Source organism: Lissotriton vulgaris, chromosome 9 (assembly GCF_964263255.1).
Source record: "Lissotriton vulgaris chromosome 9, aLisVul1.2, whole genome shotgun sequence".
Classification (NCBI taxonomy): domain Eukaryota; kingdom Metazoa; phylum Chordata; class Amphibia; order Caudata; family Salamandridae; genus Lissotriton; species Lissotriton vulgaris.
In genome coordinates, this window is record NC_141697.1 from 539487891 (window position 1) to 539514571 (window position 26681).

At 44.0% G+C, this 26681-nt stretch overlaps 9 non-coding genes across 9 annotated transcripts; all 9 read right to left on the reverse strand.

Annotated features, from left to right (window-relative positions):
- Positions 1-1664: 1664 nt before the first annotated feature.
- On the reverse strand, positions 1665-1736 carry TRNAG-CCC (transfer RNA glycine (anticodon CCC)). The gene has a single exon. It is a non-coding gene; the product is annotated as a tRNA-Gly (tRNA).
- A 1529-nt stretch (positions 1737-3265) lies between these two features.
- Positions 3266-3337, reverse strand: TRNAG-UCC (transfer RNA glycine (anticodon UCC)). Its single transcript has one exon. It is a non-coding gene; the product is annotated as a tRNA-Gly (tRNA).
- Positions 3338-4860: 1523 nt separating this feature from the next.
- On the reverse strand, positions 4861-4932 carry TRNAG-CCC (transfer RNA glycine (anticodon CCC)). The gene has a single exon. It is a non-coding gene; the product is annotated as a tRNA-Gly (tRNA).
- A 3125-nt stretch (positions 4933-8057) lies between these two features.
- TRNAG-CCC (transfer RNA glycine (anticodon CCC)) lies at positions 8058-8129 on the reverse strand. The gene has a single exon. It is a non-coding gene; the product is annotated as a tRNA-Gly (tRNA).
- Positions 8130-9658: 1529 nt separating this feature from the next.
- On the reverse strand, positions 9659-9730 carry TRNAG-UCC (transfer RNA glycine (anticodon UCC)). The gene has a single exon. It is a non-coding gene; the product is annotated as a tRNA-Gly (tRNA).
- A 1523-nt stretch (positions 9731-11253) lies between these two features.
- Positions 11254-11325, reverse strand: TRNAG-CCC (transfer RNA glycine (anticodon CCC)). Its single transcript has one exon. It is a non-coding gene; the product is annotated as a tRNA-Gly (tRNA).
- Positions 11326-20843: 9518 nt separating this feature from the next.
- TRNAG-CCC (transfer RNA glycine (anticodon CCC)) lies at positions 20844-20915 on the reverse strand. Its single transcript has one exon. It is a non-coding gene; the product is annotated as a tRNA-Gly (tRNA).
- A 3125-nt stretch (positions 20916-24040) lies between these two features.
- On the reverse strand, positions 24041-24112 carry TRNAG-CCC (transfer RNA glycine (anticodon CCC)). Its single transcript has one exon. It is a non-coding gene; the product is annotated as a tRNA-Gly (tRNA).
- Positions 24113-25641: 1529 nt separating this feature from the next.
- Positions 25642-25713, reverse strand: TRNAG-UCC (transfer RNA glycine (anticodon UCC)). Its single transcript has one exon. It is a non-coding gene; the product is annotated as a tRNA-Gly (tRNA).
- Between the last annotated feature and the right edge of the window lie 968 nt (positions 25714-26681).

Here is a 26681-nt window from a genome sequence, read left to right on the forward strand (position 1 = left end):
TTATATTACCATTTTGTGAAATGTTGCTTTAAAGTATATCCTGCTTGCAGAATATATAAGTATTTGTACTGCGTTGGCCGGGAATCGAACCCGGGTCAACTGCTTGGAAGGCAGCTATGCTCACCACTATAATACCAACGCCCTCTGATCTCTGCGCTCTCGGTTCTAAACATTGGGACCCTGAGTTCAATGACTATCATGCACCAGCTTCAATGGTGCATTTGGTTTAGATACCAACATGAAAAGCAATAGAAAGTTTTTGTAGAGGGTAAGGAACTGGGATTGAAACCAAGGACAAAGCTGTGCAGAAGAGAAGAATGGAAAGCAGCAATACAAATAATAGATATGAACACATAGAGGCAGCATGGGAAGCAAAGCAGGGAAGAGAAATAGAGAACATTCCATGAAATGCCCAGGAGATAGATAAGAGCAGAACAAAAAAGGGAAGAATGAAATTCAAAGCCTCCACATAAAAGTGTTTGAAGGTCCCACCAGTCATTCATGCTTATTATTGTGTGCCTTTACTTTCAAAGTACAGTGTGGATCCTTTGACGATCCCTCTCTTGTATTTCAGCAGACACAGATAGTTGAGAAGTCTTTTCTCACATAGCTGGCACACGCTTGCGCTTTTCCTTGCTGGCAGCGTGGAAATGACAGCTTGGTCCTTGGAAGTAAAATCAAGCAAAATTAGCAGAGGATGGTTTCGATCCATCGACCTCTGGGTTATGGGCCCAGCACGCTTCCGCTGCGCCACTCTGCTCCGTTGTGAAAGTGTTCTTTTTATGCAGATAAGGAGCATTAAGCAGAGTAGCATGGGATTGGTCTGGCTCTCACCTCATTTGCATAAGTATATCCCAAGGCATGCTGGGTGCAGAAAAACTTCATCTTCCCCTCTCACAATCAGTCATAACTGAAAGTCAGACACTCTTAGGCACTAGCCGTTTCAGGCCTTTATCAAGACAGTAGCTCTTGAACCATCTCTCTCTCTCTCTGTGATCCTAGCACTAGCATGCTCAGGATTTGGCTTTACCTGGGAGCCAGAGATATACCGGGTGAGGGCTTGCCCGGTGTGAGGCTTTTGAGCGTTTGGGAGCGTTCGGGACGTGAGTGGACGTTGGACAGGAAACTATGCGAATATGAAGCCTCCAACATTCCTGCTTCAGTGAGTGGTTCTTTCCATGGACATCTGACTCTTGGATTCCTCTCAACTTGCCTTCTGATAAAACATTTTGTGAGCAGCAGTTTCCTTCGACAGCTACAAGGTGGCGCTACATTCAGGTGAGAGCACAAGTATGCACAAAATGTTAGGGACTTTTGCCAGATTTATCGGTGGATCTTGCATATTTTTTTCAGAGGCTAGATATTGCCTAGAAATGCTTTTTAACATAGAGATGCTGGAGTTACAATGTCTGGTCGGGCCTCAGCCCTTCCATTGTTTGCCCACTGTAACAAATTTATTACCAGCACATGTGTGTTGTGACTCTGCTTTATGAAACTTATCATATATTAGGACAATGTATGTAGCAGAAGGTGCGATTGAGATGTTTGCCCACGTATTTGTTTATTTTTTTATATATGGCTGATTAATCTGTTCGTGAAATTTCCATTTTGTGACATGTTGCATTACAATATATCCTGCTTGCAGAATATATAAGTATTTTCAGTGCGTTGGCCGGGAATCGAACCCGGGTCAACTGCTTGGGAAGCAGCTATGCTCACCACTATACCACCAACGCCCTCTGATGTGTTAGCTCTCGGTTCTAAATATTACGTTGCAGAAATCAATGACTATCTTGCACCAGCTTCAATGGTGCATTTGGTTTAGATACCAACATGAGAAGCAGTAGAACGTTTTTTGCAGAGGGTAAGGAACTGGGGATTGAAACCAAGGACAAAGTTGTGCAGAAGAGAAGAAATGAAAAGCAACAGTACAAATAGTAGAAATGAGCATATATAGGCAGCATGGGAAGCAAAGCAGGGAAGAGAAAGAGAACATTCCATGAAATGCCCAGGAGATAGATAAGAGCAGAACAAAAAGGGAAGAATGAAATTCAAAGCATGCCCAGAAAGTTGTGTGAAGCTCCCACCAGTCATTTATGGTTATAATTGTGTGTCTTTACTTTCAAAGTACAGGGTTGTACCTTTCACGATCACTCTTGTATTACACAGACACGAATAGTTGAGAAGTCTTTTCTCACATAGCTGGCACAAGCTTGCACTTTTCCTTTCTGGCTATGTGGAAATGACAGCTTGGTCCTTGGAAGGAAAATCAAGCAAAATTAGCAGAGGATGGTTTCGATCCATCGACCTCTGGGTTATGGGCCCAGCACGCTTCCGCTGCGCCACTCTGCTCCTTTGTGAAAGTGTTCTCTTTATGCAGATGAGGAGGCATTCAGAGAAGTGACGTGGGATTGGTCGGGCTCTCACCTCATTTGCCTAAGTATATCGCAAGGCATGCTGGGTGCAGAAAATCTTTATCTTCCCCTCTCACAATCAGTCACAACTGAAAGTCCAGACCCTCTTAGGCACTAGCCGTTTCAGGCCTTTAACAAGACAACAGCTCTCCGACGCTCTCTGTCTCTCTCTCTCTCTGTGATCCTAGTGCTTGCATGCTCAGTATTTGGCTTTTCCTGGGAGCCAGAGATCTACCCGGTGAGGGCTTGCCGGTATAAGGCTTTAGAGCGTTTGGGAGCGTTCGGTACATGAGAGGACGTTGGACTGGAAGCTATGCAAATTTGAAGCATCCAAACTTCCTGCTGCAGTCGGAGGCTCTTTCCATGGACATCTGCCTTTTGGATTCCTCTAAACTTGCCCTCTGATGAAACATTTTGTGAGCTGCAGTTACCTCCGACGGCTACAAGGTGGTGCTACATTCAGGTGAGGGCACAAGTATGCACAAAATGTTGGGGACTTTTGCCAGATTTATTGCTGGATCTTGCATATCTTTTTCAGAGGCTAAATATTGCCTAGGAAATGCTTTTTAACATAGAGATGCTGGAGTTAAAATGTCTGGTCGGGCCTCAGCCCTTTCATTGTCTGCCCACTGTAACATATTTTTTTACCAGTACATGTGAGTGGTGACTCTGCTTTATGAAACTTATCATATATTAGGACAATGAATATAGCAGAAGGGGCGATCGAAATGCTTGCCTACATATTTGTTTATTTTTTATATAATGGCTGATTAACCTCTTAATTATATTACCAGTTTGTGAAATGTTGCTTTAAAATATATCCTGCTTGCAGAATACATATGTATTTGTACTGCGTTGGCCGGGAATCGAACCCGGGTCAACTGCTTGGAAGGCAGCTATGCTCACCACTATACCACCAACGCCCTCTGATCTTTGCGCTCTCGGTTCTAAACATTAGGACCCTGAGTTCAATGACTATCATGCACCAGCTTCAATGGTGCATTTGGTTTAGATACCAACATGAAAAGCAATAGAAAGTTTTTGTAGAGGGTAAGGAACTGGGATTGAAACCAAGGACAAAGCTGTGCAGAAGAGAAGAATGGAAAGCAGCAATACAAATAATAGATATGAACACATAGAGGCAGCATGGGAAGCAAAGCAGGGAAGAGAAATAGAGAACATTCCATGAAATGCCCAGGAGATAGATAAGAGCAGAACAAAAAAGGGAAGAATGAAATTCAAAGCCTCCACATAAAAGTGTTTGAAGGTCCCACCAGTCATTCATGCTTATTATTGTGTGCCTTTACTTTCAAAGTACAGTGTGGAGCCTTTGACGATCCCTCTCTTGTATTTCAGCAGACACAGATAGTTGAGAAGTCTTTTCTCACATAGCTGGCACAAGCTTGCGCTTTTCCTTGCTGGTAGCGTGGAAATGACAGCTTGGTCCTTGGAAGTAAAATCAAGCAAAATTAGCAGAGGATGGTTTCGATCCATCGACCTCTGGGTTATGGGCCCAGCACGCTTCCGCTGCGCCACTCTGCTCCGTTGTGAAAGTGTTCTTTTTATGCAGATAAGGAGCATTAGGCAGAGTAGCATGGGATTGGTCTGGCTCTCACCTCATTTGCATAAGTATATCCCAAGGCATGCTGGGTGCAGAAAAACTTCATCTTCCCCTCTCACAATCAGTCATAACTGAAAGTCAGACACTCTTAGGCACTAGCCGTTTCAGGCCTTTATCAAGACAGTAGCTCTTGAACCATCTCTCTCTCGCTCTGTGATCCTAGCACTAGCATGCTCAGGATTTGGCTTTACCTTGGAGCCAGAGATATACCCGGTGAGGGCTTGCCCGGTGTGAGGCTTTTGAGCGTTTGGGAGCGTTCGGGACGTGAGTGGACGTTGGACAGGAAACTATGCGAATATGAAGCCTCCAACATTCCTGCTTCAGTGAGTGGTTCTTTCCATGGACATCTGACTCTTGGATTCCTCTCAACTTGCCTTCTGATAAAACATTTTGTGAGCAGCAGTTTCCTTCGACAGCTACAAGGTGGCGCTACATTCAGGTGAGAGCACAAGTATGCACAAAATGTTAGGGACTTTTGCCAGATTTATCGGTGGATCTTGCATATTTTTTTCAGAGGCTAGATATTGCCTAGAAATGCTTTTTAACATAGAGATGCTGGAGTTACAATGTCTGGTCGGGCCTCAGCCCTTCCATTGTTTGCCCACTGTAACAAATTTATTACCAGCACATGTGTGTTGTGACTCTGCTTTATGAAACTTATCATATATTAGGACAATGTATGTAGCAGAAGGTGCGATTGAGATGTTTGCCCACGTATTTGTTTATTTTTTTATATATGGCTGATTAATCTGTTCGTGAAATTTCCATTTTGTGACATGTTGCATTACAATATATCCTGCTTGCAGAATATATAAGTATTTTCAGTGCGTTGACCGGGAATCGAACCCGGGTCAACTGCTTGGGAAGCAGCTATGCTCACCACTATACCACCAACGCCCTCTGATGTGTTAGCTCTCGGTTCTAAATATTACGTTGCAGAAATCAATGACTATCTTGCACCAGCTTCAATGGTGCATTTGGTTTAGATACCAACATGAGAAGCAGTAGAACGTTTTTTGCAGAGGGTAAGGAACTGGGGATTGAAACCAAGGACAAAGTTGTGCAGAAGAGAAGAAATGAAAAGCAACAGTACAAATAGTAGAAATGAGCATATATAGGCAGCATGGGAAGCAAAGCAGGGAAGAGAAAGAGAACATTCCATGAAATGCCCAGGAGATAGATAAGAGCAGAACAAAAAGGGAAGAATGAAATTCAAAGCATGCCCAGAAAGTTGTGTGAAGCTCCCACCAGTCATTTTTGGTTATAATTGTGTGTCTTTACTTTCAAAGTACAGGGTTGCACCTTTCAGGATCACTCTTGTATTACACAGACACGAATAGTTGAGAAGTCTTTTCTCACATAGCTGGCACAAGCTTGCACTTTTCCTTTCTGGCTATGTGGAAATGACAGCTTGGTCCTTGGAAGGAAAATCAAGCAAAATTAGCAGAGGATGGTTTCAATCCATCGACCTCTGGGTTATGGGCCCAGCACGCTTCCGCTGCGCCACTCTGCTCCTTTGTGAAAGTGTTCTCTTCATGCAGATGAGGAGGCATTCAGAGAAGTGACGTGGGATTGGTCGGGCTCTCACCTCATTTGCCTAAGTATATCGCAAGGCATGCTGGGTGCAGAAAATCTTTATCTTCCCCTCTCACAATCAGTCACAACTGAAAGTCCAGACCCTCTTAGGCACTAGCCGTTTCAGGCCTTTAACAAGACAACAGCTCTCCGACGCTCTCTGTCTCTCTCTCTCTCTGTGATCCTAGTGCTTGCATGCTCAGTATTTGGCTTTACCTGGGAGCCAGAGATCTATCCGGTGAGGGCTTGCCGGGTATAAGGCTTTAGAGCGTTTGGGAGCGTTCGGTACATGAGAGGACGTTGGACTGGAAGCTATGCAAATTTGAAGCATCCAAACTTCCTGCTGCAGTCGGAGGCTCTTTCCATGGACATCTGCCTTTTGGATTCCTCTAAACTTGCCCTCTGATGAAACATTTTGTGAGCTGCAGTTACCTCCGACGGCTACAAGGCGGTGCTACATTCAGGTGAGGGCACAAGTATGCACAAAATGTTGGGGACTTTTGCCAGATTTATTGCTGGATCTTGCATATTTTTTTCAGAGGCTAAATATTGCCTAGGAAATGCTTTTTAACATAGAGATGCTGGAGTTAAAATGTCTGGTCGGGCCTCAGCCCTTTCATTGTCTGCCCACTGTAACATATTTTTTTACCAGCACATGTGAGTGGTGACTCTGCTTTATGTTACTTATCATATATTAGGACAATGAATATAGCAGAAGGGGCGATCGAAATGCTTGCCTACATATTTGTTTATTTTTTATATAATGGCTGATTAACCTCTTCATTATATTACCATTTTGTGAAATGTTGCTTTAAAGTATATCCTGCTTGCAGAATATATAAGTATTTGTACTGCGTTGGCCGGGAATCGAACCCGGGTCAACTGCTTGGAAGGCAGCTATGCTCACCACTATAATACCAACGCCCTCTGATCTCTGCGCTCTCGGTTCTAAACATTGGGACCCTGAGTTCAATGACTATCATGCACCAGCTTCAATGGTGCATTTGGTTTAGATACCAACATGAAAAGCAATAGAAAGTTTTTGTAGAGGGTAAGGAACTGGGATTGAAACCAAGGACAAAGCTGTGCAGAAGAGAAGAATGGAAAGCAGCAATACAAATAATAGATATGAACACATAGAGGCAGCATGGGAAGCAAAGCAGGGAAGAGAAATAGAGAACATTCCATGAAATGCCCAGGAGATAGATAAGAGCAGAACAAAAAAGGGAAGAATGAAATTCAAAGCCTCCACATAAAAGTGTTTGAAGGTCCCACCAGTCATTCATGCTTATTATTGTGTGCCTTTACTTTCAAAGTACAGTGTGGATCCTTTGACGATCCCTCTCTTGTATTTCAGCAGACACAGATAGTTGAGAAGTCTTTTCTCACATAGCTGGCACACGCTTGCGCTTTTCCTTGCTGGCAGCGTGGAAATGACAGCTTGGTCCTTGGAAGTAAAATCAAGCAAAATTAGCAGAGGATGGTTTCGATCCATCGACCTCTGGGTTATGGGCCCAGCACGCTTCCGCTGCGCCACTCTGCTCCGTTGTGAAAGTGTTCTTTTTATGCAGATAAGGAGCATTAAGCAGAGTAGCATGGGATTGGTCTGGCTCTCACCTCATTTGCATAAGTATATCCCAAGGCATGCTGGGTGCAGAAAAACTTCATCTTCCCCTCTCACAATCAGTCATAACTGAAAGTCAGACACTCGTAGGCACTAGCCGTTTCAGGCCTTTATCAAGACAGTAGCTCTTGAACCATCTCTCTCTCTCTCTGTGATCCTAGCACTAGCATGCTCAGGATTTGGCTTTACCTGGGAGCCAGAGATATACCGGGTGAGGGCTTGCCCGGTGTGAGGCTTTTGAGCGTTTGGGAGCGTTCGGGACGTGAGTGGACGTTGGACAGGAAACTATGCGAATATGAAGCCTCCAACATTCCTGCTTCAGTGAGTGGTTCTTTCCATGGACATCTGACTCTTGGATTCCTCTCAACTTGCCTTCTGATAAAACATTTTGTGAGCAGCAGTTTCCTTCGACAGCTACAAGGTGGCGCTACATTCAGGTGAGAGCACAAGTATGCACAAAATGTTAGGGACTTTTGCCAGATTTATCGGTGGATCTTGCATATTTTTTTCAGAGGCTAGATATTGCCTAGAAATGCTTTTTAACATAGAGATGCTGGAGTTACAATGTCTGGTCGGGCCTCAGCCCTTCCATTGTTTGCCCACTGTAACAAATTTATTACCAGCACATGTGTGTTGTGACTCTGCTTTATGAAACTTATCATATATTAGGACAATGTATGTAGCAGAAGGTGCGATTGAGATGTTTGCCCACGTATTTGTTTATTTTTTTATATATGGCTGATTAATCTGTTCGTGAAATTTCCATTTTGTGACATGTTGCATTACAATATATCCTGCTTGCAGAATATATAAGTATTTTCAGTGCGTTGGCCGGGAATCGAACCCGGGTCAACTGCTTGGGAAGCAGCTATGCTCACCACTATACCACCAACGCCCTCTGATGTGTTAGCTCTCGGTTCTAAATATTACGTTGCAGAAATCAATGACTATCTTGCACCAGCTTCAATGGTGCATTTGGTTTAGATACCAACATGAGAAGCAGTAGAACGTTTTTTGCAGAGGGTAAGGAACTGGGGATTGAAACCAAGGACAAAGTTGTGCAGAAGAGAAGAAATGAAAAGCAACAGTACAAATAGTAGAAATGAGCATATATAGGCAGCATGGGAAGCAAAGCAGGGAAGAGAAAGAGAACATTCCATGAAATGCCCAGGAGATAGATAAGAGCAGAACAAAAAGGGAAGAATGAAATTCAAAGCATGCCCAGAAAGTTGTGTGAAGCTCCCACCAGTCATTTATGGTTATAATTGTGTGTCTTTACTTTCAAAGTACAGGGTTGTACCTTTCACGATCACTCTTGTATTACACAGACACGAATAGTTGAGAAGTCTTTTCTCACATAGCTGGCACAAGCTTGCACTTTTCCTTTCTGGCTATGTGGAAATGACAGCTTGGTCCTTGGAAGGAAAATCAAGCAAAATTAGCAGAGGATGGTTTCGATCCATCGACCTCTGGGTTATGGGCCCAGCACGCTTCCGCTGCGCCACTCTGCTCCTTTGTGAAAGTGTTCTCTTTATGCAGATGAGGAGGCATTCAGAGAAGTGACGTGGGATTGGTCGGGCTCTCACCTCATTTGCCTAAGTATATCGCAAGGCATGCTGGGTGCAGAAAATCTTTATCTTCCCCTCTCACAATCAGTCACAACTGAAAGTCCAGACCCTCTTAGGCACTAGCCGTTTCAGGCCTTTAACAAGACAACAGCTCTCCGACGCTCTCTGTCTCTCTCTCTCTCTGTGATCCTAGTGCTTGCATGCTCAGTATTTGGCTTTTCCTGGGAGCCAGAGATCTACCCGGTGAGGGCTTGCCGGTATAAGGCTTTAGAGCGTTTGGGAGCGTTCGGTACATGAGAGGACGTTGGACTGGAAGCTATGCAAATTTGAAGCATCCAAACTTCCTGCTGCAGTCGGAGGCTCTTTCCATGGACATCTGCCTTTTGGATTCCTCTAAACTTGCCCTCTGATGAAACATTTTGTGAGCTGCAGTTACCTCCGACGGCTACAAGGTGGTGCTACATTCAGGTGAGGGCACAAGTATGCACAAAATGTTGGGGACTTTTGCCAGATTTATTGCCGGATCTTGCATATCTTTTTCAGAGGCTAAATATTGCCTAGGAAATGCTTTTTAACATAGAGATGCTGGAGTTAAAATGTCTGGTCGGGCCTCAGCCCTTTCATTGTCTGCCCACTGTAACATATTTTTTTACCAGTACATGTGAGTGGTGACTCTGCTTTATGAAACTTATCATATATTAGGACAATGAATATAGCAGAAGGGGCGATCGAAATGCTTGCCTACATATTTGTTTATTTTTTATATAATGGCTGATTAACCTCTTAATTATATTACCAGTTTGTGAAATGTTGCTTTAAAATATATCCTGCTTGCAGAATATATATGTATTTGTACTGCGTTGGCCGGGAATCGAACCCGGGTCAACTGCTTGGAAGGCAGCTATGCTCACCACTATACCACCAACGCCCTCTGATCTCTGCGCTCTCGGTTCTAAACATTAGGACCCTGAGTTCAATGACTATCATGCACCAGCTTCAATGGTGCATTTGGTTTAGATACCAACATGAAAAGCAATAGAAAGTTTTTGTAGAGGGTAAGGAACTGGGATTGAAACCAAGGACAAAGCTGTGCAGAAGAGAAGAATGGAAAGCAGCAATACAAATAATAGATATGAACACATAGAGGCAGCATGGGAAGCAAAGCAGGGAAGAGAAATAGAGAACATTCCATGAAATGCCCAGGAGATAGATAAGAGCAGAACAAAAAAGGGAAGAATGAAATTCAAAGCCTCCACATAAAAGTGTTTGAAGGTCCCACCAGTCATTCATGCTTATTATTGTGTGCCTTTACTTTCAAAGTACAGTGTGGAGCCTTTGACGATCCCTCTCTTGTATTTCAGCAGACACAGATAGTTGAGAAGTCTTTTCTCACATAGCTGGCACAAGCTTGCGCTTTTCCTTGCTGGTAGCGTGGAAATGACAGCTTGGTCCTTGGAAGTAAAATCAAGCAAAATTAGCAGAGGATGGTTTCGATCCATCGACCTCTGGGTTATGGGCCCAGCACGCTTCCGCTGCGCCACTCTGCTCCGTTGTGAAAGTGTTCTTTTTATGCAGATAAGGAGCATTAGGCAGAGTAGCATGGGATTGGTCTGGCTCTCACCTCATTTGCATAAGTATATCCCAAGGCATGCTGGGTGCAGAAAAACTTCATCTTCCCCTCTCACAATCAGTCATAACTGAAAGTCAGACACTCTTAGGCACTAGCCGTTTCAGGCCTTTATCAAGACAGTAGCTCTTGAACCATCTCTCTCTCGCTCTGTGATCCTAGCACTAGCATGCTCAGGATTTGGCTTTACCTGGGAGCCAGAGATATACCCGGTGAGGGCTTGCCCGGTGTGAGGCTTTTGAGCGTTTGGGAGCGTTCGGGACGTGAGTGGACGTTGGACAGGAAACTATGCGAATATGAAGCCTCCAACATTCCTGCTTCAGTGAGTGGTTCTTTCCATGGACATCTGACTCTTGGATTCCTCTCAACTTGCCTTCTGATAAAACATTTTGTGAGCAGCAGTTTCCTTCGACAGCTACAAGGTGGCGCTACATTCAGGTGAGAGCACAAGTATGCACAAAATGTTAGGGACTTTTGCCAGATTTATCGGTGGATCTTGCATATTTTTTTCAGAGGCTAGATATTGCCTAGAAATGCTTTTTAACATAGAGATGCTGGAGTTACAATGTCTGGTCGGGCCTCAGCCCTTCCATTGTTTGCCCACTGTAACAAATTTATTACCAGCACATGTGTGTTGTGACTCTGCTTTATGAAACTTATCATATATTAGGACAATGTATGTAGCAGAAGGTGCGATTGAGATGTTTGCCCACGTATTTGTTTATTTTTTTATATATGGCTGATTAATCTGTTCGTGAAATTTCCATTTTGTGACATGTTGCATTACAATATATCCTGCTTGCAGAATATATAAGTATTTTCAGTGCGTTGACCGGGAATCGAACCCGGGTCAACTGCTTGGGAAGCAGCTATGCTCACCACTATACCACCAACGCCCTCTGATGTGTTAGCTCTCGGTTCTAAATATTACGTTGCAGAAATCAATGACTATCTTGCACCAGCTTCAATGGTGCATTTGGTTTAGATACCAACATGAGAAGCAGTAGAACGTTTTTTGCAGAGGGTAAGGAACTGGGGATTGAAACCAAGGACAAAGTTGTGCAGAAGAGAAGAAATGAAAAGCAACAGTACAAATAGTAGAAATGAGCATATATAGGCAGCATGGGAAGCAAAGCAGGGAAGAGAAAGAGAACATTCCATGAAATGCCCAGGAGATAGATAAGAGCAGAACAAAAAGGGAAGAATGAAATTCAAAGCATGCCCAGAAAGTTGTGTGAAGCTCCCACCAGTCATTTTTGGTTATAATTGTGTGTCTTTACTTTCAAAGTACAGGGTTGCACCTTTCAGGATCACTCTTGTATTACACAGACACAAATAGTTGAGAAGTCTTTTCTCACATAGCTGGCACAAGCTTGCACTTTTCCTTTCTGGCTATGTGGAAATGACAGCTTGGTCCTTGGAAGGAAAATCAAGCAAAATTAGCAGAGGATGGTTTCGATCCATCGACCTCTGGGTTATGGGCCCAGCACGCTTCCGCTGCGCCACTCTGCTCCTTTGTGAAAGTGTTCTCTTCATGCAGATGAGGAGGCATTCAGAGAAGTGACGTGGGATTGGTCGGGCTCTCACCTCATTTGCCTAAGTATATCGCAAGGCATGCTGGGTGCAGAAAATCTTTATCTTCCCCTCTCACAATCAGTCACAACTGAAAGTCCAGACCCTCTTAGGCACTAGCCGTTTCAGGCCTTTAACAAGACAACAGCTCTCCGACGCTCTCTGTCTCTCTCTCTCTCTGTGATCCTAGTGCTTGCATGCTCAGTATTTGGCTTTACCTGGGAGCCAGAGATCTATCCGGTGAGGGCTTGCCGGGTATAAGGCTTTAGAGCGTTTGGGAGCGTTCGGTACATGAGAGGACGTTGGACTGGAAGCTATGCAAATTTGAAGCATCCAAACTTCCTGCTGCAGTCGGAGGCTCTTTCCATGGACATCTGCCTTTTGGATTCCTCTAAACTTGCCCTCTGATGAAACATTTTGTGAGCTGCAGTTACCTCCGACGGCTACAAGGCGGTGCTACATTCAGGTGAGGGCACAAGTATGCACAAAATGTTGGGGACTTTTGCCAGATTTATTGCTGGATCTTGCATATTTTTTTCAGAGGCTAAATATTGCCTAGGAAATGCTTTTTAACATAGAGATGCTGGAGTTAAAATGTCTGGTCGGGCCTCAGCCCTTTCATTGTCTGCCCACTGTAACATATTTTTTTACCAGCACATGTGAGTGGTGACTCTGCTTTATGTTACTTATCATATATTAGGACAATGAATATAGCAGAAGGGGCGATCGAAATGCTTGCCTACATATTTGTTTATTTTTTATATAATGGCTGATTAACCTCTTCATTATATTACCATTTTGTGAAATGTTGCTTTAAAGTATATCCTGCTTGCAGAATATATAAGTATTTGTACTGCGTTGGCCGGGAATCGAACCCGGGTCAACTGCTTGGAAGGCAGCTATGCTCACCACTATAATACCAACGCCCTCTGATCTCTGCGCTCTCGGTTCTAAACATTGGGACCCTGAGTTCAATGACTATCATGCACCAGCTTCAATGGTGCATTTGGTTTAGATACCAACATGAAAAGCAATAGAAAGTTTTTGTAGAGGGTAAGGAACTGGGATTGAAACCAAGGACAAAGCTGTGCAGAAGAGAAGAATGGAAAGCAGCAATACAAATAATAGATATGAACACATAGAGGCAGCATGGGAAGCAAAGCAGGGAAGAGAAATAGAGAACATTCCATGAAATGCCCAGGAGATAGATAAGAGCAGAACAAAAAAGGGAAGAATGAAATTCAAAGCCTCCACATAAAAGTGTTTGAAGGTCCCACCAGTCATTCATGCTTATTATTGTGTGCCTTTACTTTCAAAGTACAGTGTGGATCCTTTGACGATCCCTCTCTTGTATTTCAGCAGACACAGATAGTTGAGAAGTCTTTTCTCACATAGCTGGCACACGCTTGCGCTTTTCCTTGCTGGCAGCGTGGAAATGACAGCTTGGTCCTTGGAAGTAAAATCAAGCAAAATTAGCAGAGGATGGTTTCGATCCATCGACCTCTGGGTTATGGGCCCAGCACGCTTCCGCTGCGCCACTCTGCTCCGTTGTGAAAGTGTTCTTTTTATGCAGATAAGGAGCATTAAGCAGAGTAGCATGGGATTGGTCTGGCTCTCACCTCATTTGCATAAGTATATCCCAAGGCATGCTGGGTGCAGAAAAACTTCATCTTCCCCTCTCACAATCAGTCATAACTGAAAGTCAGACACTCGTAGGCACTAGCCGTTTCAGGCCTTTATCAAGACAGTAGCTCTTGAACCATCTCTCTCTCTCTCTGTGATCCTAGCACTAGCATGCTCAGGATTTGGCTTTACCTGGGAGCCAGAGATATACCGGGTGAGGGCTTGCCCGGTGTGAGGCTTTTGAGCGTTTGGGAGCGTTCGGGACGTGAGTGGACGTTGGACAGGAAACTATGCGAATATGAAGCCTCCAACATTCCTGCTTCAGTGAGTGGTTCTTTCCATGGACATCTGACTCTTGGATTCCTCTGAACTTGCCTTCTGATAAAACATTTTGTGAGCAGCAGTTTCCTTCGACAGCTACAAGGTGGCGCTACATTCAGGTGAGAGCACAAGTATGCACAAAATGTTAGGGACTTTTGCCAGATTTATCGGTGGATCTTGCATATTTTTTTCAGAGGCTAGATATTGCCTAGAAATGCTTTTTAACATAGAGATGCTGGAGTTACAATGTCTGGTCGGGCCTCAGCCCTTCCATTGTTTGCCCACTATAACAAATTTATTACCAGCACATGTGTGTTGTGACTCTGCTTTATGAAACTTATCATATATTAGGACAATGTATGTAGCAGAAGGTGCGATTGAGATGTTTGCCCACGTATTTGTTTATTTTTTTATATATGGCTGATTAATCTGTTCGTGAAATTTCCATTTTGTGACATGTTGCATTACAATATATCCTGCTTGCAGAATATATAAGTATTTTCAGTGCGTTGGCCGGGAATCGAACCCGGGTCAACTGCTTGGGAAGCAGCTATGCTCACCACTATACCTCCAACGCCCTCTGATGTGTTAGCTCTCGGTTCTAAATATTACGTTGCAGAAATCAATGACTATCTTGCACCAGCTTCAATGGTGCATTTGGTTTAGATGCCAACATGAGAAGCAGTAGAACGTTTTTTGCAGAGGGTAAGGAACTGGGGATTGAAACCAAGGACAAAGTTGTGCAGAAGAGAAGAAATGAAAAGCAACAGTACAAATAGTAGAAATGAGCATATATAGGCAGCATGGGAAGCAAAGCAGGGAAGAGAAAGAGAACATTCCATGAAATGCCCAGGAGATAGATAAGAGCAGAACAAAAAGGGAAGAATGAAATTCAAAGCATGCCCAGAAAGTTGTGTGAAGCTCCCACCAGTCATTTTTGGTTATAATTGTGTGTCTTTACTTTCAAAGTACAGGGTTGCACCTTTCAGGATCACTCTTGTATTACACAGACACAAATAGTTGAGAAGTCTTTTCTCACATAGCTGGCACAAGCTTGCACTTTTCCTTTCTGGCTATGTGGAAATGACAGCTTGGTCCTTGGAAGGAAAATCAAGCAAAATTAGCAGAGGATGGTTTCGATCCATCGACCTCTGGGTTATGGGCCCAGCACGCTTCTGCTGCGCCACTCTGCTCCTTTGTGAAAGTGTTCTCTTCATGCAGATGAGGAGGCATTCAGAGAAGTGACGTGGGATTGGTCGGGCTCTCACCTCATTTGCCTAAGTATATCGCAAGGCATGCTGGGTGCAGAAAATCTTTATCTTCCCCTCTCACAATCAGTCACAACTGAAAGTCCAGACCCTCTTAGGCACTAGCCGTTTCAGGCCTTTAACAAGACAACAGCTCTCCGACGCTCTCTGTCTCTCTCTCTCTCTGTGATCCTAGTGCTTGCATGCTCAGTATTTGGCTTTACCTGGGAGCCAGAGATCTATCCGGTGAGGGCTTGCCGGGTATAAGGCTTTAGAGCGTTTGGGAGCGTTCGGTACATGAGAGGACGTTGGACTGGAAGCTATGCAAATTTGAAGCATCCAAACTTCCTGCTGCAGTCGGAGGCTCTTTCCATGGACATCTGCCTTTTGGATTCCTCTAAACTTGCCCTCTGATGAAACATTTTGTGAGCTGCAGTTACCTCCGACGGCTACAAGGCGGTGCTACATTCAGGTGAGGGCACAAGTATGCACAAAATGTTGGGGACTTTTGCCAGATTTATTGCTGGATCTTGCATATTTTTTTCAGAGGCTAAATATTGCCTAGGAAATGCTTTTTAACATAGAGATGCTGGAGTTAAAATGTCTGGTCGGGCCTCAGCCCTTTCATTGTCTGCCCACTGTAACATATTTTTTTACCAGCACATGTGAGTGGTGACTCTGCTTTATGTTACTTATCATATATTAGGACAATGAATATAGCAGAAGGGGCGATCGAAATGCTTGCCTACATATTTGTTTATTTTTTATATAATGGCTGATTAACCTCTTCATTATATTACCATTTTGTGAAATGTTGCTTTAAAGTATATCCTGCTTGCAGAATATATAAGTATTTGTACTGCGTTGGCCGGGAATCGAACCCGGGTCAACTGCTTGGAAGGCAGCTATGCTCACCACTATAATACCAACGCCCTCTGATCTCTGCGCTCTCGGTTCTAAACATTGGGACCCTGAGTTCAATGACTATCATGCACCAGCTTCAATGGTGCATTTGGTTTAGATACCAACATGAAAAGCAATAGAAAGTTTTTGTAGAGGGTAAGGAACTGGGATTGAAACCAAGGACAAAGCTGTGCAGAAGAGAAGAATGGAAAGCAGCAATACAAATAATAGATATGAACACATAGAGGCAGCATGGGAAGCAAAGCAGGGAAGAGAAATAGAGAACATTCCATGAAATGCCCAGGAGATAGATAAGAGCAGAACAAAAAAGGGAAGAATGAAATTCAAAGCCTCCACATAAAAGTGTTTGAAGGTCCCACCAGTCATTCATGCTTATTATTGTGTGCCTTTACTTTCAAAGTACAGTGTGGATCCTTTGACGATCCCTCTCTTGTATTTCAGCAGACACAGATAGTTGAGAAGTCTTTTCTCACATAGCTGGCACACGCTTGCGCTTTTCCTTGCTGGCAGCGTGGAAATGACAGCTTGGTCCTTGGAAGTAAAATCAAGCAAAATTAGCAGAGGATGGTTTCGATCCATCGACCTCTGGGTTATGGGCCCAGCACGCTTCCGCTGCGCCACTCTGCTCCGTTGTGAAAGTGTTCTTTTTATGCAGATAAGGAGCATTAAGCAGAGTAGCATGGGATTGGTCTGGCTCTCACCTCATTTGCATAAGTATATCCCAAGGCATGCTGGGTGCAGAAAAACTTCATCTTCCCCTCTCACAATCAGTCATAACTGAAAGTCAGACACTCGTAGGCACTAGCCGTTTCAGGCCTTTATCAAGACAGTAGCTCTTGAACCATCTCTCTCTCTCTCTGTGATCCTAGCACTAGCATGCTCAGGATTTGGCTTTACCTGGGAGCCAGAGATATACCGGGTGAGGGCTTGCCCGGTGTGAGGCTTTTGAGCGTTTGGGAGCGTTCGGGACGTGAGTGGACGTTGGACAGGAAACTATGCGAATATGAAGCCTCCAACATTCCTGCTTCAGTGAGTGGTTCTTTCCATGGACATCTGACTCTTGGATTCCTCTGAACTTGCCTTCTGATAAAACATTTTGTGAGCAGCAGTTTCCTTCGACAGCTACAAGGTGGCGCTACATTCAGGTGAGAGCACAAGTATGCACAAAATGTTAGGGACTTTTGCCAGATTTATCGGTGGATCTTGCATATTTTTTTCAGAGGCTAGATATTGCCTAGAAATGCTTTTTAACATAGAGATGCTGGAGTTACAATGTCTGGTCGGGCCTCAGCCCTTCCATTGTTTGCCCACTATAACAAATTTATTACCAGCACATGTGTGTTGTGACTCTGCTTTATGAAACTTATCATATATTAGGACAATGTATGTAGCAGAAGGTGCGATTGAGATGTTTGCCCACGTATTTGTTTATTTTTTTATATATGGCTGATTAATCTGTTCGTGAAATTTCCATTTTGTGACATGTTGCATTACAATATATCCTGCTTGCAGAATATATAAGTATTTTCAGTGCGTTGGCCGGGAATCGAACCCGGGTCAACTGCTTGGGAAGCAGCTATGCTCACCACTATACCTCCAACGCCCTCTGATGTGTTAGCTCTCGGTTCTAAATATTACGTTGCAGAAATCAATGACTATCTTGCACCAGCTTCAATGGTGCATTTGGTTTAGATGCCAACATGAGAAGCAGTAGAACGTTTTTTGCAGAGGGTAAGGAACTGGGGATTGAAACCAAGGACAAAGTTGTGCAGAAGAGAAGAAATGAAAAGCAACAGTACAAATAGTAGAAATGAGCATATATAGGCAGCATGGGAAGCAAAGCAGGGAAGAGAAAGAGAACATTCCATGAAATGCCCAGGAGATAGATAAGAGCAGAACAAAAAGGGAAGAATGAAATTCAAAGCATGCCCAGAAAGTTGTGTGAAGCTCCCACCAGTCATTTTTGGTTATAATTGTGTGTCTTTACTTTCAAAGTACAGGGTTGCACCTTTCAGGATCACTCTTGTATTACACAGACACGAATAGTTGAGAAGTCTTTTCTCACATAGCTGGCACAAGCTTGCACTTTTCCTTTCTGGCTATGTGGAAATGACAGCTTGGTCCTTGGAAGGAAAATCAAGCAAAATTAGCAGAGGATGGTTTCGATCCATCGACCTCTGGGTTATGGGCCCAGCACGCTTCCGCTGCGCCACTCTGCTCCTTTGTGAAAGTGTTCTCTTCATGCAGATGAGGAGGCATTCAGAGAAGTGACGTGGGATTGGTCGGGCTCTCACCTCATTTGCCTAAGTATATCGCAAGGCATGCTGGGTGCAGAAAATCTTTATCTTCCCCTCTCACAATCAGTCACAACTGAAAGTCCAGACCCTCTTAGGCACTAGCCGTTTCAGGCCTTTAACAAGACAACAGCTCTCCGACGCTCTCTGTCTCTCTCTCTCTCTGTGATCCTAGTGCTTGCATGCTCAGTATTTGGCTTTACCTGGGAGCCAGAGATCTATCCGGTGAGGGCTTGCCGGGTATAAGGCTTTAGAGCGTTTGGGAGCGTTCGGTACATGAGAGGACGTTGGACTGGAAGCTATGCAAATTTGAAGCATCCAAACTTCCTGCTGCAGTCGGAGGCTCTTTCCATGGACATCTGCCTTTTGGATTCCTCTAAACTTGCCCTCTGATGAAACATTTTGTGAGCTGCAGTTACCTCCGACGGCTACAAGGCGGTGCTACATTCAGGTGAGGGCACAAGTATGCACAAAATGTTGGGGACTTTTGCCAGATTTATTGCTGGATCTTGCATATTTTTTTCAGAGGCTAAATATTGCCTAGGAAATGCTTTTTAACATAGAGATGCTGGAGTTAAAATGTCTGGTCGGGCCTCAGCCCTTTCATTGTCTGCCCACTGTAACATATTTTTTTACCAGCACATGTGAGTGGTGACTCTGCTTTATGTTACTTATCATATATTAGGACAATGAATATAGCAGAAGGGGCGATCGAAATGCTTGCCTACATATTTGTTTATTTTTTATATAATGGCTGATTAACCTCTTCATTATATTACCATTTTGTGAAATGTTGCTTTAAAGTATATCCTGCTTGCAGAATATATAAGTATTTGTACTGCGTTGGCCGGGAATCGAACCCGGGTCAACTGCTTGGAAGGCAGCTATGCTCACCACTATAATACCAACGCCCTCTGATCTCTGCGCTCTCGGTTCTAAACATTGGGACCCTGAGTTCAATGACTATCATGCACCAGCTTCAATGGTGCATTTGGTTTAGATACCAACATGAAAAGCAATAGAAAGTTTTTGTAGAGGGTAAGGAACTGGGATTGAAACCAAGGACAAAGCTGTGCAGAAGAGAAGAATGGAAAGCAGCAATACAAATAATAGATATGAACACATAGAGGCAGCATGGGAAGCAAAGCAGGGAAGAGAAATAGAGAACATTCCATGAAATGCCCAGGAGATAGATAAGAGCAGAACAAAAAAGGGAAGAATGAAATTCAAAGCCTCCACATAAAAGTGTTTGAAGGTCCCACCAGTCATTCATGCTTATTATTGTGTGCCTTTACTTTCAAAGTACAGTGTGGATCCTTTGACGATCCCTCTCTTGTATTTCAGCAGACACAGATAGTTGAGAAGTCTTTTCTCACATAGCTGGCACACGCTTGCGCTTTTCCTTGCTGGCAGCGTGGAAATGACAGCTTGGTCCTTGGAAGTAAAATCAAGCAAAATTAGCAGAGGATGGTTTCGATCCATCGACCTCTGGGTTATGGGCCCAGCACGCTTCCGCTGCGCCACTCTGCTCCGTTGTGAAAGTGTTCTTTTTATGCAGATAAGGAGCATTAAGCAGAGTAGCATGGGATTGGTCTGGCTCTCACCTCATTTGCATAAGTATATCCCAAGGCATGCTGGGTGCAGAAAAACTTCATCTTCCCCTCTCACAATCAGTCATAACTGAAAGTCAGACACTCTTAGGCACTAGCCGTTTCAGGCCTTTATCAAGACAGTAGCTCTTGAACCATCTCTCTCTCTCTCTGTGATCCTAGCACTAGCATGCTCAGGATTTGGCTTTACCTGGGAGCCAGAGATATACCGGGTGAGGGCTTGCCCGGTGTGAGGCTTTTGAGCGTTTGGGAGCGTTCGGGACGTGAGTGGACGTTGGACAGGAAACTATGCGAATATGAAGCCTCCAACATTCCTGCTTCAGTGAGTGGTTCTTTCCATGGACATCTGACTCTTGGATTCCTCTCAACTTGCCTTCTGATAAAACATTTTGTGAGCAGCAGTTTCCTTCGACAGCTACAAGGTGGCGCTACATTCAGGTGAGAGCACAAGTATGCACAAAATGTTAGGGACTTTTGCCAGATTTATCGGTGGATCTTGCATATTTTTTCAGAGGCTAGATATTGCCTAGAAATGCTTTTTAACATAGAGATGCTGGAGTTACAATGTCTGGTCGGGCCTCAGCCCTTCCATTGTTTGCCCACTGTAACAAATTTATTACCAGCACATGTGTGTTGTGACTCTGCTTTATGAAACTTATCATATATTAGGACAATGTATGTAGCAGAAGGTGCGATTGAGATGTTTGCCCACGTATTTGTTTATTTTTTTATATATGGCTGATTAATCTGTTCGTGAAATTTCCATTTTGTGACATGTTGCATTACAATATATCCTGCTTGCAGAATATATAAGTATTTTCAGTGCGTTGACCGGGAATCGAACCCGGGTCAACTGCTTGGGAAGCAGCTATGCTCACCACTATACCACCAACGCCCTCTGATGTGTTAGCTCTCGGTTCTAAATATTACGTTGCAGAAATCAATGACTATCTTGCACCAGCTTCAATGGTGCATTTGGTTTAGATACCAACATGAGAAGCAGTAGAACGTTTTTTGCAGAGGGTAAGGAACTGGGGATTGAAACCAAGGACAAAGTTGTGCAGAAGAGAAGAAATGAAAAGCAACAGTACAAATAGTAGAAATGAGCATATATAGGCAGCATGGGAAGCAAAGCAGGGAAGAGAAAGAGAACATTCCATGAAATGCCCAGGAGATAGATAAGAGCAGAACAAAAAGGGAAGAATGAAATTCAAAGCATGCCCAGAAAGTTGTGTGAAGCTCCCACCAGTCATTTTTGGTTATAATTGTGTGTCTTTACTTTCAAAGTACAGGGTTGCACCTTTCAGGATCACTCTTGTATTACACAGACACGAATAGTTGAGAAGTCTTTTCTCACATAGCTGGCACAAGCTTGCACTTTTCCTTTCTGGCTATGTGGAAATGACAGCTTGGTCCTTGGAAGGAAAATCAAGCAAAATTAGCAGAGGATGGTTTCGATCCATCGACCTCTGGGTTATGGGCCCAGCACGCTTCCGCTGCGCCACTCTGCTCCTTTGTGAAAGTGTTCTCTTCATGCAGATGAGGAGGCATTCAGAGAAGTGACGTGGGATTGGTCGGGCTCTCACCTCATTTGCCTAAGTATATCGCAAGGCATGCTGGGTGCAGAAAATCTTTATCTTCCCCTCTCACAATCAGTCACAACTGAAAGTCCAGACCCTCTTAGGCACTAGCCGTTTCAGGCCTTTAACAAGACAACAGCTCTCCGACGCTCTCTGTCTCTCTCTCTCTCTGTGATCCTAGTGCTTGCATGCTCAGTATTTGGCTTTACCTGGGAGCCAGAAATCTATCCGGTGAGGGCTTGCCGGGTATAAGGCTTTAGAGCGTTTGGGAGCGTTCGGTACATGAGAGGACGTTGGACTGGAAGCTATGCAAATTTGAAGCATCCAAACTTCCTGCTGCAGTCGGAGGCTCTTTCCATGGACATCTGCCTTTTGGATTCCTCTAAACTTGCCCTCTGATGAAACATTTTGTGAGCTGCAGTTACCTCCGACGGCTACAAGGCGGTGCTACATTCAGGTGAGGGCACAAGTATGCACAAAATGTTGGGGACTTTTGCCAGATTTATTGCTGGATCTTGCATATTTTTTTCAGAGGCTAAATATTGCCTAGGAAATGCTTTTTAACATAGAGATGCTGGAGTTAAAATGTCTGGTCGGGCCTCAGCCCTTTCATTGTCTGCCCACTGTAACATATTTTTTTACCAGCACATGTGAGTGGTGACTCTGCTTTATGCTACTTATCATATATTAGGAATATGAATATAGCAGAAGGGGCGATCGAAATGCTTGCCTACATATTTGTTTATTTTTTATATAATGGCTGATTAACCTCTTCATTATATTACCATTTTGTGAAATGTTGCTTTAAAGTATATCCTGCTTGCAGAATATATAAGTATTTGTACTGCGTTGGCCGGGAATCGAACCCGGGTCAACTGCTTGGAAGGCAGCTATGCTCACCACTATAATACCAACGCCCTCTGATCTCTGCGCTCTCGGTTCTAAACATTGGGACCCTGAGTTCAATGACTATCATGCACCAGCTTCAATGGTGCATTTGGTTTAGATACCAACATGAAAAGCAATAGAAAGTTTTTGTAGAGGGTAAGGAACTGGGATTGAAACCAAGGACAAAGCTGTGCAGAAGAGAAGAATGGAAAGCAGCAATACAAATAATAGATATGAACACATAGAGGCAGCATGGGAAGCAAAGCAGGGAAGAGAAATAGAGAACATTCCATGAAATGCCCAGGAGATAGATAAGAGCAGAACAAAAAAGGGAAGAATGAAATTCAAAGCCTCCACATAAAAGTGTTTGAAGGTCCCACCAGTCATTCATGCTTATTATTGTGTGCCTTTACTTTCAAAGTACAGTGTGGATCCTTTGACGATCCCTCTCTTGTATTTCAGCAGACACAGATAGTTGAGAAGTCTTTTCTCACATAGCTGGCACACGCTTGCGCTTTTCCTTGCTGGCAGCGTGGAAATGACAGCTTGGTCCTTGGAAGTAAAATCAAGCAAAATTAGCAGAGGATGGTTTCGATCCATCGACCTCTGGGTTATGGGCCCAGCACGCTTCCGCTGCGCCACTCTGCTCCGTTGTGAAAGTGTTCTTTTTATGCAGATAAGGAGCATTAAGCAGAGTAGCATGGGATTGGTCTGGCTCTCACCTCATTTGCATAAGTATATCCCAAGGCATGCTGGGTGCAGAAAAACTTCATCTTCCCCTCTCACAATCAGTCATAACTGAAAGTCAGACACTCTTAGGCACTAGCCGTTTCAGGCCTTTATCAAGACAGTAGCTCTTGAACCATCTCTCTCTCTCTCTGTGATCCTAGCACTAGCATGCTCAGGATTTGGCTTTACCTGGGAGCCAGAGATATACCGGGTGAGGGCTTGCCCGGTGTGAGGCTTTTGAGCGTTTGGGAGCGTTCGGGACGTGAGTGGACGTTGGACAGGAAACTATGCGAATATGAAGCCTCCAACATTCCTGCTTCAGTGAGTGGTTCTTTCCATGGACATCTGACTCTTGGATTCCTCTCAACTTGCCTTCTGATAAAACATTTTGTGAGCAGCAGTTTCCTTCGACAGCTACAAGGTGGCGCTACATTCAGGTGAGAGCACAAGTATGCACAAAATGTTAGGGACTTTTGCCAGATTTATCGGTGGATCTTGCATATTTTTTTCAGAGGCTAGATATTGCCTAGAAATGCTTTTTAACATAGAGATGCTGGAGTTACAATGTCTGGTCGGGCCTCAGCCCTTCCATTGTTTGCCCACTGTAACAAATTTATTACCAGCACATGTGTGTTGTGACTCTGCTTTATGAAACTTATCATATATTAGGACAATGTATGTAGCAGAAGGTGCGATTGAGATGTTTGCCCACGTATTTGTTTATTTTTTTATATATGGCTGATTAATCTGTTCGTGAAATTTCCATTTTGTGACATGTTGCATTACAATATATCCTGCTTGCAGAATATATAAGTATTTTCAGTGCGTTGGCCGGGAATCGAACCCGGGTCAACTGCTTGGGAAGCAGCTATGCTCACCACTATACCACCAACGCCCTCTGATGTGTTAGCTCTCGGTTCTAAATATTACGTTGCAGAAATCAATGACTATCTTGCACCAGCTTCAATGGTGCATTTGGTTTAGATACCAACATGAGAAGCAGTAGAACGTTTTTTGCAGAGGGTAAGGAACTGGGGATTGAAACCAAGGACAAAGTTGTGCAGAAGAGAAGAAATGAAAAGCAACAGTACAAATAGTAGAAATGAGCATATATAGGCAGCATGGGAAGCAAAGCAGGGAAGAGAAAGAGAACATTCCATGAAATGCCCAGGAGATAGATAAGAGCAGAACAAAAAGGGAAGAATGAAATTCAAAGCATGCCCAGAAAGTTGTGTGAAGCTCCCACCAGTCATTTATGGTTATAATTGTGTGTCTTTACTTTCAAAGTACAGGGTTGTACCTTTCACGATCACTCTTGTATTACACAGACACGAATAGTTGAGAAGTCTTTTCTCACATAGCTGGCACAAGCTTGCACTTTTCCTTTCTGGCTATGTGGAAATGACAGCTTGGTCCTTGGAAGGAAAATCAAGCAAAATTAGCAGAGGATGGTTTCGATCCATCGACCTCTGGGTTATGGGCCCAGCACGCTTCCGCTGCGCCACTCTGCTCCTTTGTGAAAGTGTTCTCTTTATGCAGATGAGGAGGCATTCAGAGAAGTGACGTGGGATTGGTCGGGCTCTCACCTCATTTGCCTAAGTATATCGCAAGGCATGCTGGGTGCAGAAAATCTTTATCTTCCCCTCTCACAATCAGTCACAACTGAAAGTCCAGACCCTCTTAGGCACTAGCCGTTTCAGGCCTTTAACAAGACAACAGCTCTCCGACGCTCTCTGTCTCTCTCTCTCTCTGTGATCCTAGTGCTTGCATGCTCAGTATTTGGCTTTTCCTGGGAGCCAGAGATCTACCCGGTGAGGGCTTGCCGGTATAAGGCTTTAGAGCGTTTGGGAGCGTTCGGTACATGAGAGGACGTTGGACTGGAAGCTATGCAAATTTGAAGCATCCAAACTTCCTGCTGCAGTCGGAGGCTCTTTCCATGGACATCTGCCTTTTGGATTCCTCTAAACTTGCCCTCTGATGAAACATTTTGTGAGCTGCAGTTACCTCCGACGGCTACAAGGTGGTGCTACATTCAGGTGAGGGCACAAGTATGCACAAAATGTTGGGGACTTTTGCCAGATTTATTGCTGGATCTTGCATATCTTTTTCAGAGGCTAAATATTGCCTAGGAAATGCTTTTTAACATAGAGATGCTGGAGTTAAAATGTCTGGTCGGGCCTCAGCCCTTTCATTGTCTGCCCACTGTAACATATTTTTTTACCAGTACATGTGAGTGGTGACTCTGCTTTATGAAACTTATCATATATTAGGACAATGAATATAGCAGAAGGGGCGATCGAAATGCTTGCCTACATATTTGTTTATTTTTTATATAATGGCTGATTAACCTCTTAATTATATTACCAGTTTGTGAAATGTTGCTTTAAAATATATCCTGCTTGCAGAATACATATGTATTTGTACTGCGTTGGCCGGGAATCGAACCCGGGTCAACTGCTTGGAAGGCAGCTATGCTCACCACTATACCACCAACGCCCTCTGATCTTTGCGCTCTCGGTTCTAAACATTAGGACCCTGAGTTCAATGACTATCATGCACCAGCTTCAATGGTGCATTTGGTTTAGATACCAACATGAAAAGCAATAGAAAGTTTTTGTAGAGGGTAAGGAACTGGGATTGAAACCAAGGACAAAGCTGTGCAGAAGAGAAGAATGGAAAGCAGCAATACAAATAATAGATATGAACACATAGAGGCAGCATGGGAAGCAAAGCAGGGAAGAGAAATAGAGAACATTCCATGAAATGCCCAGGAGATAGATAAGAGCAGAACAAAAAAGGGAAGAATGAAATTCAAAGCCTCCACATAAAAGTGTTTGAAGGTCCCACCAGTCATTCATGCTTATTATTGTGTGCCTTTACTTTCAAAGTACAGTGTGGAGCCTTTGACGATCCCTCTCTTGTATTTCAGCAGACACAGATAGTTGAGAAGTCTTTTCTCACATAGCTGGCACAAGCTTGCGCTTTTCCTTGCTGGTAGCGTGGAAATGACAGCTTGGTCCTTGGAAGTAAAATCAAGCAAAATTAGCAGAGGATGGTTTCGATCCATCGACCTCTGGGTTATGGGCCCAGCACGCTTCCGCTGCGCCACTCTGCTCCGTTGTGAAAGTGTTCTTTTTATGCAGATAAGGAGCATTAGGCAGAGTAGCATGGGATTGGTCTGGCTCTCACCTCATTTGCATAAGTATATCCCAAGGCATGCTGGGTGCAGAAAAACTTCATCTTCCCCTCTCACAATCAGTCATAACTGAAAGTCAGACACTCTTAGGCACTAGCCGTTTCAGGCCTTTATCAAGACAGTAGCTCTTGAACCATCTCTCTCTCGCTCTGTGATCCTAGCACTAGCATGCTCAGGATTTGGCTTTACCTTGGAGCCAGAGATATACCCGGTGAGGGCTTGCCCGGTGTGAGGCTTTTGAGCGTTTGGGAGCGTTCGGGACGTGAGT